Source organism: Triturus cristatus, chromosome 3_2, assembly GCF_964204655.1.
Source record: "Triturus cristatus chromosome 3_2, aTriCri1.1, whole genome shotgun sequence".
Classification (NCBI taxonomy): Eukaryota; Metazoa; Chordata; class Amphibia; order Caudata; family Salamandridae; genus Triturus; species Triturus cristatus.
Window position 1 is genome coordinate 960,335,479 of NC_140584.1, and position 17,140 is coordinate 960,352,618.

General features: G+C 41.3%; 2 long non-coding RNA genes across 2 annotated transcripts in view; both read right to left on the bottom strand.

The window, feature by feature from the left end:
• Nucleotides 1–412: 412 nt before the first annotated feature.
• LOC146858890 (uncharacterized) overlaps nt 413–17,140 on the bottom strand; it is a 52,002-nt gene continuing 35,274 nt past the window's right edge. Inside the window, exons 2-5 of the long non-coding RNA XR_014979706.1 lie at nt 2,468–2,657; nt 1,724–1,792; nt 1,466–1,590; nt 413–796 (exon numbers count right to left, since the gene is read on the bottom strand). This is a non-coding gene — a long non-coding RNA (uncharacterized LOC146858890). The remainder of the gene's footprint in view (nt 797–1,465; nt 1,591–1,723; nt 1,793–2,467; nt 2,658–17,140) is intronic.
• Nucleotides 2,666–4,087, bottom strand: LOC146858891 (uncharacterized). The gene is made up of 3 exons (XR_014979707.1): nt 3,961–4,087; nt 3,632–3,706; nt 2,666–3,026 (listed from the first exon to the last, which is right to left on the bottom strand). It is a non-coding gene; the product is annotated as an uncharacterized LOC146858891 (long non-coding RNA).

The window sequence follows — 17,140 nt, forward strand, 5'->3', positions numbered from 1 at the left end:
GATTCTCAAGTCTAGCCGCTCAGCCATGTCAAAAATGCGGGCCAAAGGACCCACCAAATATGGGACCAGGCATTTTCAACTCCCTTACCAATTTTGAGAAAAATGTGAGTAAAGATTGATCAATGGAAGGTGTGGCTGTAAAACTGAAGGTAAAGACACAATAAACAGGAGTAAGCCCGTTTTCCCAGGAGAGACCGGGTAATAGTTTGTAACAAACAACAACGTCTCAACTGGAAGTCATTTAAAACATAGCCAATTCAGAATTAGTGATATAAATCACATAGGGAGGGGGAAGAAGAAAGGGAGACCACAGGGGAATTTGGAGAAAAATTGTATTTCTAAGTAGTTATTACAGCACTACAGTACAAGTCAAGGTACAAGTGACCATAACACTCAAGTGAGCAATGGGCGTGCTAGTGGTAGTGAACGGCGCAGTGACACAAGGGTGAAGAACAGTGTGAATGGCGAAAATGATAAGGTAACAATGTGGTCAAAAGAGACAAAAAATTATATACAGTGTAGTTTCTTAACAATGAATAAATTGACTACAGCAATGCCAAAGATCTTTGCTGGGGAGGGTCGACAGCGTTTCAGCCTGATTGATTCCAGGCCATCATCAGGATAATAGCCCACTGTGGACTGCACCACCCAATACAAATATCCCAAAAAAAACAATAAATTGATGAATGTGCATCCGATAGTTGTCTGATTCCAAATGTTCTTTATTCTTCTTCAGTTATGCAAAAACACCGGGCAGCCAACGCGTTTTGTTTTTGGAAAAAGAACTTCGTCAGGGCTGTAAAACCATTTAAAAATACATATATAATAACATATAAAATACATGGACAAACAATGTTACAAACAAATACTACACCAAGACAGGAAGTATCTCAAGATATCACCCACAATTATTAAATCTCCTTTATACAATTTAGGTTAAATACATACGTAACCAATCAAGCCCCTGGGCATAAACCCATACCTTTTTAAGAATTGATACCAACATCTTTTCAGTGTTCTTATCTCCATCATAGACAGGAGTTATCATAAAACTTGTATAAGCCAATCCCAAATAATTTGAAAACATTTATATTTCAAAATAGATCCCCATTATGCACAATTTAAAAGCTCATAGTATCGTATCTGTATTCGTAACACCCCTTTATGGAGCCTCGAAATATATCAACGCTTCCCATTTGATACATCAGGTAGGCGTCTGTACAAAATCAAATTGCAAATATGTATATTGTACATTCCAACATCTATCATTTTTTCATTGAACTCAAAACAAAAACGAATAAGGGCATTCAGGAAAATAACTTAATGTATATACTACTACACAAAAACACAAAGGACAACTTGATTTTATCACTAGCTGCTCACCAACGGTCCCAGCTACTAGTTTTGCAAGTCTCACCCATTTTATCTTGTCAAATAGCTCCCACAACAAAAACCGTGCACCTACCAATTCTTCTGGAGGTGATTATAAACTAATGGTAGAACTCGTGTTCAAAGGTGACTCAATTGCAAATTTCTCCTGCCACTCCTTTTATTTCAAGACACCTCTATCGTCCTTACCGATTATTGTGCCTGGCAAGGATAAAAGTTGCCATTACTGGTTGCATGTCTATATCTCTATCCTATTATCAGCATCGGACAGTAAATATATTAATTTTCTTATTTTGTAAGTTGTAGCACTTATCACCACATACTAATATCTTACCTATAGTTTCAAAGTTATTTCAAGTGTTCCAATGGTCTTGTGACTCTTCCTAGTAATTGGCTACTGTGCCTGCAATAAGACGACAAGTATGTAATATGCTTAGTAATCCCAACTTGTTACTAGTCCTTTCAATCCACCAAGTAGTTAAACAGAGAGGGTAAAACCAATATCCTAACATATTCTGCATTTATAAATATATTTACAGCCGTAATTCGTTATCCAAAAAATCCCGCTGGTAGATAGTACATACAGCCAAAAGTGCGGGTACAGCAACTCCAATTGTATACGGAGCTTTTATTTGTAACGAAACCTGACAATTGTCTCAAACGGCATTATGTCCACCTCTAAACAAAACTTGGGTTTGCAAATAATATGTGCTGCAAGGACACGCGTAAAGTAATACATATCTTGTGAGTAGCTGTTATTTTATAATAAAACTTATGTGCCGACCTCCAAGTACAAACCCGTTTTGTTTTCATGACAGGCTCTTAATAATATGTACTGCAAAAACACGCGTAAAGTAATACATTTCTTATGAGTAACTGGTATTTTTTAAATAAGACTTGTGTGCCGACCTCCAAGTATATACCCGTTTCCGTATTCATTACGGGCCCTTCATTTCCAGCCCTTTTATTAGAAGACAAAAAATCAATATTAATTGCGGGCCCTTGTTAGTTCTTAAACTCATTCTACTCTCCAGATATAGATTCCTTTCAAATCCCACATGCATTCAGCATAACTCACCCGAGTCACAGCATATCGAGATAGCAACAATGTATCCTCTTCGGTGCTCAAAAGAGAACGCCCGGGCTTTCTTCCTCCTTTTATCCGCACAGGTACGTCGGCAATGTTCCCCGACGTAATTTCAAAACAAGGGAAAGTTACTAAATTATCAGGCTCTTCTGAACATCAACGATCTCCCAATTTGTCGTCCCTGAAAGATATTTATAAAAAAACGACGTTGCATCCTCATGTCGACCCGATTCTAAACACCAAATACGGTGCTTACACCAATTGAGAGGCACTTTGCATTTTATCAATGCTATGCACGATTTTATAGTACCTCCGTCGTCTAGCTATACCGTACCCTACTCGGGTATGTTGAATTCATCACTTATCCCCCATGTATTAATTTCCATCTCCAGTGACATGTTAATCAAGCAAAAAACAAAGAGGAAGGTGCACCAGATAAAAGGAGTCCAGATCCAAACAAGTATCCTTAATGTTTCCTTTTATTTTCTTGTAGTATGAAGAGGTAAAAACCAGCCAACGCGTTTCGTTCCACACGGGAACTTTTTCAAGGCTGTAGACAAGTAACATGACGACATATAAATAACATGTACAAAGTATAAAACAACAAACACCAAGAAAGTTATGACATAGTACATACAGATACTATGGGTACAGGGATCAAAAACACACATGAGCCAAAGAACAGGGCACATATATATACATTATCAGAACAATATATAATAAAATATATATATATACATGGAACATTTAGAAAACACATATATATTTACATGTCTAAAAACGAAAAACATACACAAACTAAGGGCATGTTCCAGATTGATCCTAATTAGTTTCTAAACCTGGTCAACATTTTTCGCTGACCAAATGTATTTCGTTGATTATTGTGCACGTATTGCTGTTTATTTGTTTTCAAGAAAAATGGAAAAGGGAACAACAACCAGAGAAAAGATGACAAATCTACAAGAGTCCTAATACACATATCCCACAGACAGGGTAGCAAGACAAAAGGGAAGAAGAGAGAGAGGAGGGAGGGGAAGGGGAGGGAAAAGGGAGAGGGCGTGGGAAAAGGGGGTTGTAAGGGGAGATAATAATGTGAGAATAGTAATTTAATGCTCGTAACAATAACAGTAAGGATGAGAATAGCCGGGCACTCACCATGAATAAGTTCTTTTTATCTTTCAAGCGCGAAATACAGTCTCATATATATGGAGGATTCCCAAAGTCGAAAATCTAATATAAAAGCAATATATAAACATATATGTATCGCGAACCAAGCATGGTAGATCTTAAGTGGAAATTGAAAGCTCCTAACAATACAGGGCACTCAAAAAGACTAGTGATACAACCGCATTAACATTGAAGGACTGGGATGTACTACTAAACCCAATCAACGTATGCTTAGAAAATTAAGCCCCAAAGAAACACATAATTCCAATAATTTATCGGGTAAAGTAGTCTCAAAATCATATTCAAAACGGACTTACCCAATATTAGAATGTGAGTATTATAAGCAAGTATGCATCAAGCCTCACGGTCAACAGGCTAATGAGTTTAATATAATTCAGTATTTGTACTCCATAATACGAACAGAATCAGAAGGGTTCCGATAATCTGAAAGTAAAAAATACAAGGACTTCTGTCGCTTCAAAAGTACCGAAAAAAGAGAATAGAACACAATAAGTTATATACCACATGTGCTTTGAAGTCAACTTCCTTATAGCCAGTGGAGTGGAAATAACCATACGTCAGAGTGCCGGTAAAGTAACCCCCGTTTCGTAATTAATGTAAGTACGACAAGAACAGGTTGCAGGCCTATAATTCAATTCAGAAAACAATAAATGACGGAAGAAGTCCGTTTTTGCACAAAAGTTGCCGAAAAGAGTAAAAAAACACAAATACACGGACACTGGAAAGTAGCCCGAAGTCCACACGTACATAGATAAAGAAAAATATATATTTAAAACTCGTCCCATAATATATTTCAAATTCCAATTCCATAAACCTCGTTCTATAATATATTTAAAATTCCAAGGATATTAGCCTTAAATGTGAGAAGTGAATAGCACCAGAAATAATTCCCTAATACTGTGTAAAAGTTCGTACCTTGGAAGTCCCATATTCCGAACAACCAGGAAAGTAGTAGGGTCACGCCACAACGCTATCCGAGTAACGTCCCATTCATTTCCAAAAGTATAAACACAGAAAGTGTCGGTCATCTGACCGTAAACGAGGTCCCGAATCTCGCGATGTTTAGATGTAAGACAGAAAGTATGGGAAAAAAGGGAAGCCATGTTAGGACAGGAAGACGTCAAATCATAGTGTTTACCCATACATATAAATCTTTGTTTGCAGAGAGAATTCTTTGTTTTTATCGTGATGTAAATTCTTTTGCCCGTTTTGAGGACAAATTAAATTCCATATCGATCTTTAAGAAGACGATTAATGTCAAAGGGGCTATTTTTTTTTTTAAATGAAAAATATTAATTTAAGCATATGATTTATTCATATAGTGTATTCATGCGTCCAATAATATGGCGAACCAATAAGTCCCATGTTACACAGAGATAAAGTCGGATGGGGAAAGATAAAACGTTATTATTGGAGGGTGCCATATTGGAACGGTGATGTAACCCATCACAAAACTCTCCCCAACATCGAAAAGCATGCCATTCTGGATGGTATTCAGAAGGAGGTTCCAATAATGTCAGGGAACCAAAAAGCAATAGGCCTGCGTGTGATACCAAATCCTACATTTCATAAAAATCATAATGTACATGACAAGCGAAGAAAGCATGAGCCATGACACGATTATTAAAGATAAAAAAGAAAAAAAGAGAAAGACCCAGACAGCCAAGGGAAAAGAAAGTAGTTTTGCAAGCAAGCCAACGAGGGGAAAGTCTACAAACTCGATTGGGTGCCATAAAATCTAACGTTACATCTTATCCAAGAAATCAAGTCAATTATTGAAAGGGAAGGGAAGTTTGTTTGTAAAGACACAGAGTTGTCCCAACATCAGGATACATAAACAGCTCACAAGATACATCTCAAAGGAAAAAATGCATTTCAGAATCAGAATTGTGGCCTAGCACAGTCGCCCGCAAGCGGCAAATCCATTTTGACTCTAGTTGTCTGAGTGCCAGTTCACGATTTTCGCCCCTCTTAGTTATGGGTACATGGTCAATGCCATGAAACCAGAAGGTATTACTACCATTATGTTTGTAATTGTAGTGTTCAGTAATAGGGTATCTCGTATCCCTATTGATTAATGCTCTCCTATGTTCTTGTATTCGGATTTTTAAACATCGTGTGGTGCTCCCCACATATATGATGTTGCATTCACATCCTAAGATATATACCACATGCGTGGTATTACAGTTAATAAAGTGAGTAATGTTATAAGTCCGCGGGCTATTAAAGGAAAAAGACGTCGTTCTGTTTTTTCCACTACTGCAAACATTACAAAGACTGCAAGTAAAGAAGCTGTTAGGCTTCTTAGGTATCCAGTTACCATCTTTTGGAGGGATCACGATATAACTTGGGCAAAGTTGTTTTCTCAAAGAGGTCCCCCTTCGGTATGTAATAGCAGGCCTATTTGTGAAGCAGTCCTTTAATCCAGAGATTGAGGAAAGAAGGTGCCAGTTTTTACGTAAGGCATTAAAGATGTTACTACTAGGAGTGGTATATTGAGTAATGAACCTCATTTTGTTGTCATTTTTTGGGGACCCCCGTATGATGGACTTATCTAGTAATGTGGAGTCCCGATTTGTCACGAGAATTCTCTGTTCAGCTTTATCCAGCAATCTGTTACTATATCCTCTCTTTTCAAATCTTCCCCTTGTTGCCTTGATGTTAAGTAAAAATGATTTCTCAGTACTGCAATTTCTTCTAATGCGAGTCATTTCACCAAATGGGATATTATTAATAACAGAGCTAGCATGGGCACTGGATGCATGTAGCACCGCATTGCACGCTGTCTCCTTTCTGTATAGCTTGCTCTGTATCATCCCATCTTCAACATAGAAGTTTATGTCCAAAAAATTGATGTTATCCTTGTGATAGGCCATCGTCAGTCTGATATTATAGACATTGTCATTAAGGTACTCAAAGTATTGCTGCAACATTTCTACAGAACCAGACCAAAGGCAGATAATATCGTCTATGTACCTCCCCCAAAACACGATAAATTCCGTCCAGGGGGAGGCACTTCGGGCCCAGGCATGCTCCTTCTCGTACCACCCCATGAAGAGGCAGGCGTACGAGGGAGCAAACCCGGAACCCATCGCGACGCCTTTGGTCTGTTGGTACCAACTAGAGTCATGTGAGAAAAAGTTATTCATTAAGATAATGTCAACCATCTCAACAATCATTTCGTTGTGCTCATATAGTTTGGCCCCTTCTCTGTCCAGGAAGGAGCGCAAAGCCATAATTCCAAAGTGCTTATCGATGCAGGTATATAAGCTTACGACATCGAAAGTCACAAACAGGGGTTCATCCGACCATTGGAAATTTCTAAATTTGACCAAAATATCTTTACTATCTTTTACATATGATGGAAGATCGAATGCAAATTTCTGTAATTTAACATCAACGAATTTAGATAGATTCTCAGTGGATGATCCCACCCCTGAGATAATAGGTCTTCCAGGGGGAAAAGGACCTCCTTTGTGTACTTTGGGTAAAACGTAAATACAAGGGTATGATGGGCAGTCAACTTTAAGGTATCTATATTCATCTTCCGAAATGAGACATGCATCTCTCCATTCGATAAGTCTACCATTTATGATGGAGATAAGATTAGGAATGGGTTTGTGTGTAATGCGTCTATAACAGGAGGTGTCGCCCAGTTGCCGATTAATTTCATTAAGGTAATCAAGACGGTTCATAATGACCACATTACCCCCTTTGTCTGCCTCACATATCACAATGGTGGTGTCCTCCCTCAGGCGTTCTAGGGCTAATCTTTCAGTTAGGGAGATGTTATGTGTTAATTTTGATTTATATTTTTTTGAAGTTTCCAATGAATATAACTCCTCCGACACTTTCTTATGGAAAACCTCAATGTTTGAGTTGTAACCAAAAGTGGGTGTGAATTTGGATTTGGGACGTAAACCACTTGCCACATGGCCATCCTGTCTAATATCAAAATCATCAAGTAAGGTGGGCATATCATAAATATCATCATCACAGATAGACAGGAGACATTGTATGTTTCTGACATCAGCGATTGTATGAGAGTCTGGCTCTCGAGGGAGTGTACCCTTGATGGGTTCCTGTGGTCTGATTGCGAAAAAGTCACGAAGTTTTAACAGCCTTACAAACTTAAACAGGTCAACATGGGCATTAACCAAATCCCCACTTTGTGTCGGACAAAAATTTAAACCTTTACTGAGGACATTTATCTCATCTTCATCAAGCCTTTTATTAGACAGATTAACAATCTTCAAATCACAACCATCATCAATATCTGTAGTAACCATATCATTATTTGACACTAGTTGGTATTGACCTTCTTGGTTCTGGTAGAAGTGTCTGTTTTTCCAGTTATAGTTCTGGGATTTGCTTTCTGACCTCCTACCTCCCCGTCTGATTTTTGTTGTTCTTTCTTTTGTTGGAGTCTGCTGGAAATGCGTAATTTTGCAAGTTCTTTCTGAAAGGACGAGGCCCCTTCCCCTAAAGGGACTTATTTCCCACAGTTGATGAAGCCGTACTCCCCTGTGACGAGACAGAAATATTACTTATGGAGATAGTATCCTCACTTTCATCCTTGTCCTCTCTATTTCTTTTCTTATCCTCCAACCCTTGTACGTTATCAAATTGTTTGTGAAAAGTATAGATTCTTCCATCACGATGATCTCTGTCCTCTCTTTTGATTTTCCTAAGCTTTTTATCTTTTAAGTTTATCTGATGGCTATCTATGATCTGTTTTAAGATAGCGTAGTTTTTTTCAATTAGGTATTTTTCTTCCATTTCACTGATTAATTTTTCAATTACAGTAATCTCCCCCTGAAGTTTTTCCCCTTTTTCCATTGCATGTTTTACCAAAATTCCCATCATAGTTTGTGAGGCTCCCTCTAAGTTGCATTCCCATTCTTTAAGTAGGGTATCACTAAGGTCCTCCAAGGTGGGGAAAATTAGAATACGTAAACCCCTCGGAACCTTACCATTTTCCATGTATTGTTTAAGGTTAATACCATCCCACCATCGACTAAGTTCATGTTTTTTCAAACGTTCAAGTCTTATAAACAGTGTTTTCAAACTGTTTTTTTGTGTAGATTCCGGAACAGTTTTTTCTTTAGACATCCCTGTACCAAAGAGATTATGTGCCATCTGCAGAGAAATGGAATATTCATTTTGATACTTTGGGATTTAGGATTCTTGTAGATTTGTCATCTTTTCTCTGGTTGTTGTTCCCTTTTCCATTTTTCTTGAAAACAAATAAACAGCAATACGTGCACAATAATCAACGAAATACATTTGGTCAGCGAAAAATATTGACCAGGTTTAGAAACTAATTAGGATGAATCTGGACCATGCCCTTAGTTTGTGTATGTTTTTCGTTTTTAGACATGTAAATATATATGTGTTTTCTAAATGTTCCATGTGTATATATATATATTTTATTATATATTGTTCTGATAATGTATATATATGTGCCCTGTTCTTTGGCTCATGTGTGTTTTTGATCCCTGTAACCATAGTATCTATATGTACTATGTCATAACTTTCTTGGTGTTTGTTGTTTTATACGTTGTACATGTTATTTATATGTCGTCATGTTACTTGTCTACAGCCTTGAAGAAGTGCCCGTGTGGAACGAAACGCGTTGGCTGGTTTTTACCTCTTCATACTACAAGAAAATAAAAGGAAACATTAAGGATACTTGTTTGGATCTGGACTCCTTTTATCTGGTGCATCTTCCTCTTTGTTTTTTGCTTCTTTAACTGACTCTCAGTGGAGCTGTCCTACGGCGCACTCCGGAAGACCTGTGCACAGAAAAGGAATATTCATTTTGATACTTTGGGATTTAAAGTGCTGAACCAGTAGTCAGTCGTAGTTTTTTTGTTATACATATTAATCAAGCGTTTATCTCAATAATATTTCATAATAAAAATCAAGCAAACCCTTATCTATTTCATTTTCACTATATATACTGGATACACAGATCCCATCCGTATCTCCTCTAACACTTCCGACCAAAGTATTGATGCCTGCCTGCTGTATTGACAAATGGGGCAAGGTAGTAATCTCCTCTAGTGATACTTTTTCATTGATGCACATCCAAGTGCACAATATATTTGAACATTTTTAATTATATCCCAATCATTTTAAACAGGTTACAAACATAGCTTCTATTCAGGTCAAATTGTGTGTACCACATAGTGATAAATGTGATAATTAGATAGATTTAGACCTGCTCTAACAATCAGTCTTTTCTTACAAATAACACCCACAGCTTCCATTCAAGTATAGTTTTATGTACTTCATCTAAGTTGTTGCAATGTTTTTTTATTATCTTTGCCAGTGAGTCTCTTATACAGCACCTGCACCCATCATTGAATATAGTCAGGTCGCTCCCTCTATGCAACCTCCTATACATATTTTCAATGTTCATTATGGTCTTTTTTCTCTCCATATTGATTACAGCTACATATGTCTAACTAAAGCTTCTAGCTATTCAGAAGAAATAATGTAATTCATCATCTGTATTGTGTCCCTTACTTGTACTACTTAGTCTACAAATCCAGCCAGCTTCATTCAGTCTGAGGGCTAACTCTCTAACTCCCCCCCCCTTGATTTCACCTGAATATGGTCTATACCATGGAACCAAATTTCGGGCCTTCCCCCATGTTGTTCACTCATGTGTGATGTCATGGGGTATCTAGTGTCTTGATTTCGAATGGCCCATACGTTTTCCTGGATTCTAGCTTTTAAGGGCCGGATAGTACTACCCACATAGATGATATTACATCCTAATTCCTAAAGCCTGGATTCATGCCAGTACAGTCTTGGCATGAAAATAATCTGATGTGGAAAAGAGTCTAGGGGCCACATGTATCATTATCACAAGTAGCGATTACCTAATTGCGATTTTCTCCCAATCGCAATTAGGTAATCGCTAATCCTAATACATGAAACTGTTTTCAGTTTCACTAGCGATTCTTAATGGGTCGCAAATAGACCCCCATGTCTGTGATTGCTTTTAAATAAAGCAGTCTTTTTTCTTTTTAAATGCATCACGTTTTCCTTAAAGGAAAACAGGATGCATTTAAAAAGAAAAAAGAAAACTTTGCAGTTTCATTTAGAATTTCACTCCTTAGAAGGAAACCTGAGAGGATCAAAGTCCTCTTTCTGGTGTGAGAAATCCTCACTGTTCAAAAGTGCAAACTCAGGAACAGAAATAGATGCAGTATTCTTTTTTACAAATAAAGACAGCTTTTTATGCTTTACCCCGCAGAATATGCCATCAAACACTTCGACATTATGGATAAAACAGAGTTGTCAATGTTGTCATTTTATTCATAGAGGCCTCCACAGCCTGCTCAACAGAAGAATGAATAAAATCATTCAATTCATTCTTAAAAGCTTCCCCTTCATAATTTTCACTATGCATAATAGGAAAGCTGTCTAACTCCATAGAAAGTAAATGAATTAGAACCAAAGTAGGCAGAAAAGGAGTTACATTTGTGGGAGGAAACCCATGGATTGGAGAAACTCTGAGTCACTCCCAAAAGGTGTGACCGCTCCGGTTGAAGCAGCATTTGCAAGGAGAGAAGGCGGAAACAAAGCCTCTGCCTTTGCAGTGACGTCACGAATGGCAGCGTCAAAAAGCCAACAGTATACAATACTGCTGCAGATTACGGTGAAACAAGCATTTACAATGTAATGGTCTCGGCATTGTTAAAGTTAAAGCTATTGGCACTGCTCATGACATTATTTTTGTTTATGTTTTTGTTTTTAAAACATTTAAAGAAACGGCATTGTTATTTACAGTGTCAATAGCTTAATAACTCTCAAATGCGAGACCTATTGCATTTGCACCCACACACAGAGCCACACACCCAAAGCCACCCACACACACAGAGCCACCCACACAGAGCCACTCACATAGAGCAACCCACACACAAATAGAGCCACCCATAGAGCCACCTACACACACACAGAGTTACCCACACAGACAGACCCACCACGCATAGCCACCTACAAAAAAAGCCACCCACACACACAGAGCCACACACACAGAGCCACACACACACACACAGACCCTCCCCCCACACACACAGAGCCACCCACACACACAGAGCCACCCCCACACACACACAGAGCCACCCCCACACACACACAGAGCCACACACAGACACACACACACACACAGAGCCACACAGTAACCTCAAAATTTGACACATATTTACTTTTTGCTACTTCAAATGTCACCGTTACCATAGATCCAGTTGTAGAGTGCATGGATTAAACTTTGAATACTGTGTTGAAGATGGAAGGACGCAGGCAATACTGCAGTTAGTTATTTATAGCAGCGGCGTTGAGTTATGATTCTCAAGCACAATTTAGAATAGTTGCACCATAATTTACGTTAAAACCATAAAACAGCAATATACGTGTGACGTCATTGCCCACCGGAAAATACCATAGGCTTGAATCTTCTGGCAATATTTACATTGTGTCCGTGGGCTCAATTAACTAGCAGTCCTTTAAAGGGTTTCCTTAATTAAAGGGGGTTAAATTAGCTGTAGATACTTCCACTTGCCAGTGAACTCTAAAGGAGGGTATTACAGCATTACAAGTTCAACCCACCTTCAGTTCTTCGTTAAAACATAATGAAATATTTGCATCACTTGATTGCAAAATTAATCAGAGACACCTGGGTCATAGGCCAAGGTTCAGAAGCCAAGCTGCAGAGGTCAAGCTGTCGGATTTTAAACGGTACATCATAACGATTGAGGGAAGGTGTTTGATGCCCAACTGGTTTAAATGTATTAAACCCTTACACTTTGAAAAATGGCACTACAAAGTAATTCAGAGCACCAATTTATTGGAATGCGTCTTGTACTGTACTTTCAAAGTACATGTCCCACTCTCGAGTTCTTCTGTGTGTTATGCTGTTCTCTTGTGAGCGGCCTTGAGCTCTTTCACTAGTGAAATGTTTACTTGAATGACCTTCAGGTGCATGTCTTGGTTATGATTTTCACGTGCACGTTCTTTGTGTTTGGAAACCTATGTGCTTGTAATGTGTGGCTGCGTCTTCAGTTGAGACACTGATGGCGGGTTGGCTGCGCACGTTGTGGCCTCCTTATTTTCCTACAAGCTTAATTAAATTTTTCAACCTGCATCTGCTTGTCAAGTATTCTTTCTTCAAATGAAGCGGATGTTACCACTAAAAGAACTCTACAATGCGAACACTAATCTCAGAGGGCCAGCTGTGAAACAATTTTTTCACCGGCGCATGGATGTCCACGGAGGCCAGCGCCCGGGCTGCACGAAGCGGATATATGGTTGTCCCTACCATTCACCTAAGGTACACAGCTCTGCCTCTCCTCAAAACACACGAGTTGCACCCCAAATGTTACCGCGACCCCCGTCTTTCTTCCTAGCCACCACCCTATCCTCTTACAACCACTTTTGCCCCAGAGCAGATCGCAGTTCGACTCACCATGGTGGCGGTCCACGAGCAGAAAGGAAAGCGTTCTGCGTCGATAGCTGTCAGCCGACTTCAATGCGCAGGCGCTGAATGAGTGTCATCCGGAAGATCAGGGAACGACTAACCCGATGTCGTGAGTGGAGTAGCCATCTTGGAATGGTGCATTCGTACCGTAATGTAATACTGAATATGGCACACAGCAAGGCTATAGACAAAGTTCAGTCTCTTTTACCATTTGAAAGTACTTTCCGAGTTTCGGGAAATATTTTGTTCATTTCAAACTAAAAAGTGATGCGATTCAACAATATCATATTAATTTCTTATGATCCGTTTATTTCATGATTATTGTTGTATATGGTACTGAACAGAACAGATGCGTTCATAAATGCACGTTTTGTTTTCAGTAGAGGACACAACCTGCTTGAGAGAGGCGGCCGGCCGCGGTGGCGGAGCTGAACGCTGTGGGTGGCTCCTGTAACTCGAGCTCGCGGCTTCACACGTGGTGCGGGCCCCGGCCGCGAGTGCAGGGGGAGAGACTCGCACCTTGGTGACCCTCGGAGCGGCTGTGGTGAGAAGTACGGGAGAAGTATGATGCGTTACTGCACGAAGACTTTGAACGGGGCCGAAGATCATGAAACCAGGAGTTGAATCCTCCAAGGAACGAACAACATAAGGGGCCTCAGACGGTAATTACAGGAATCGAAGCTGCCATATATCTTTAACCAAGGGGGAGGAGACCAGAGCAGCAGCCGAACACGGGAGCCGACAGCAGGATGAGAGGACACCATTAACACCACCGCCTTTCTCCGAGGTGAAGCAGAAATGCCTCGGAGAAACGCAGTGGCGTTTTCGGATTCGGGGCGTGTTTTTCTTTTTCTCTCCTCTTGCCATTGGCTGGAATGTTTACATTCCAGAGGAGAGAAAGAATCGGAAAAAACACGCCCCCGAATCCGAAAAGGACGGGGTTTGTTTGGAGAGACAAACCTCTTCTCCAGTGGCTGACCAGCATTTAAGAGGCCAGCCAATGGAGAAGAGGAGAGAAGAGAGGCGGGTTCAAGCCCCTCTTCTCCAAGTCATTAAATTTCGCGAGCGAGACTGCGCAAGCGCAGCCTTCGCTACCGGAGACCTAAAAACTGAAGGACAGACACTGCCTGACATTAACCAACGAGAAAGAGAGGCATTCGCTACCGCCTGAAGAGTGAGCCATAACGGTATGACAAAGAAAAGGAAATGTACGTTAGAAGATATAGAAAATGGCACACTGAGATCGTCTGAGGGCCTAGCGTGAAACAGCATGCGCAGCTAATAAGGGGAGGAACAAGCCCGGAAGCCAAACCAGGTATGAAAAATACCACCCTCAAGCACATAAAACAATAAACGGTACAATAAACAGTACATAAAAGAAACCTGAATGGTTACAACAAGTCAGAATTAATAAAGGGAAATTTACTTATCGTGACAGCAAGAAAAGAGGGCTGTTCGCAGTCAAGCGTAACATTATACTTGGTCCTGTTTTACTATAGGTGTTATGTCTTATGGTATTTTATCCCCGCATTTCTCCCTTACCCTTTCTTCCCCCTCCTCCCTTCCCTCATTTGACAAGTATTATCACACCTTGTGGAGTGTACCAGTTCAAAAGTAGGGGTGGGCAGAATGTGCGTAATCGCGCTACGCAAAGCTCAGCGAAATGGTAAAAAATCTCCGTGAGCACGGAAAGTTCAGCGAACATGCGGAATTGCTTGTTCCGCCCATTTGCGATACTTTTTTCTTGTTCGAAAGCGCGAACAAGCAAAAAATTCCGTGAAGCCGCGGATCGCAGAATTTTTGGCAATTCCACGTTCTCCACGGAACGCGAAATTACCCAAATTCCCCGAGCGAAACGGAATTTACCGCCCAGGCCCATTCAAAAGGATGCCTTTTGAACTGACATTAGCATCATCGGTATTTCAAACAGATTGTTGCGCAAAAATTGTGAATATGTGTGGGGTACCGAACAGCAATGTGTGTTTGAGTGTATCAAACATCATTTAGTGAATGCACCTGCGCTTCAGCCTTTTGTGGAAGGAAAGAAAGGGGTGTTATCAGTTGATGCTATCGCTGTTGGGCTTGGTGCTCTCACAGCGTGCTGCTGGATCAGACTGGGTGGTTGTGTATGCTTCAAAGACATTCAGCGAAGCAGAACGTAAATATTCCGTTATTGAGCGCGAATTACCAGCTTACGTGTGGGCCACTAATAATTTTAGACATTTTGTGTGGGGAACTTGTTTTGCCATTATGACAGATCACAAGCCTCTTATACCAATTGTGTCTCCCGGAGGTGGAAGAAATGCCACTGCCCGCATTGCCAGGTTGTCCTCCACGTTACAGGAGTGCAATTTTGATATTAGTCATGTACCTGGCCGATTAAACCAAGAAGTAGATTTCATTTCCAGGTTACCCCAACGTGATGAAAAAGAGGAAATGTATGTGGAGGAGGACTTTGATGTTGTGGCCAGTGTGGCTGATATATGTGGAGGTAGTGCAGAAATGGATGACAAAAACATGTGGATATGCTAATATTCTAAGGATGTGGACCTCAACCTGGTCAAACAATATGTGGTTGGGGGGAGTGGCAAGCCATCATGGCGGCGAAGACGTGACTTCACTAGGCTCCGTGAAAGAGCCCTGGGAGAGTGTGAATTACAGCGTCCAGTCCCAGGCAGATGGCAAAAGAAGGGCTGGGACTGGATTTTTAAACAGCAGAAACCTCCTCTGGTCAACTATTGCGGGTGAGCGGGACCCCAAAATGACTTTTTAAAAGGTTATCGAGACCGCGGCCGCCTAGCTAAGATGGCAGATGGATCCTGTTACGGCTAAAACTCTTCCTTACTCGTTGATCGGAGGGTAGCATACCCGGGACGCCGGGGGCCCGGTGGTTTGATCGAGGACATCAGCATACTAGCGGCTGTCTGTACGAGATACGGAGCCGCGAAGTTGAGCTCCTGAAATGACAGCCTCGAACGGCAGAAGTACCCGGCTGCAATAGAGTTCCACCGGAGGCGCGGATCGAATTGGTGCCCAGGAGGGGCCCGCTGGATGAGCTTTGCCCCTGAATGAATGAGGACGATATAGAGAGACCCCGAGACGGCGAACGGGTCCTCAGACCAGGAATGCACCAGAAGGTGAGTGGCCCCTCCCCCGAAGCACGATTAACTGCTTAAGTTGTAGGCAAGGAGATAATCAGGCTGAGGACAGGCAGAGAAGAGGGCGATCTACCCGGGTCAGTCCGGCTGGGCCACACTGCATGCCAGGGGAGGTGAGAACCCCCGAAAGAGATGCCTGGCCTTATGCCTGAGCCTAAGATGGCGCCCACTGTCCTCCAGGCTAGATCATGGAGAGTTCAGCACGGAGAGTGACAACAGAGCCCACGCACCACGTGAACTAGGGGAGGCCATACTCTAGCAGGTGCCAAAGAAACGTGCGGCCCACCTGGAGGTGGGGGGTGTGCCTGGACCCTGGTGCCATCACAGATCCCTCTCGAAGGAGCCGATCTTCCCCCCTCTGATCCTGTGGCTTTAGAGCGGAGGGCTGTGGGGTGCAACCCAGAGCTGCCCCTATGCCACCCAAAAAAGGGCAGCCCAACAAGGTCTCCAGCTACTTCGGGCCGCACAAAGCAGGAGAGGTGCAGGAGGAGGAGGGCATCCAGGGGACGGGAGGCATGGCGCTCACCTGGGAAGACCTCCTTGCAACCCTGAGGAACTTCAAAAGAGAGCTAAGGGAAGACATAAAGGCAGACATAGGAGCCTCTTTTGACTCCTTCAAATCAGAAATGGGCACAAAAATGATTGCACTCCAGGCTGACAGACTCAATTGGGGTGTGCACCCTCGACCTAAAAGCAAAATGCCAAGATCTGGAAGGTCGAATACAACCGTTAGAGGAAGGAGCTGAATCCCTTACCGCCCAGCTGAACTCAGCGCTTCTCAAGTGTGAGGACCTGGAGAACCGCTCCCGAAGAGAAAATATAAGGGTG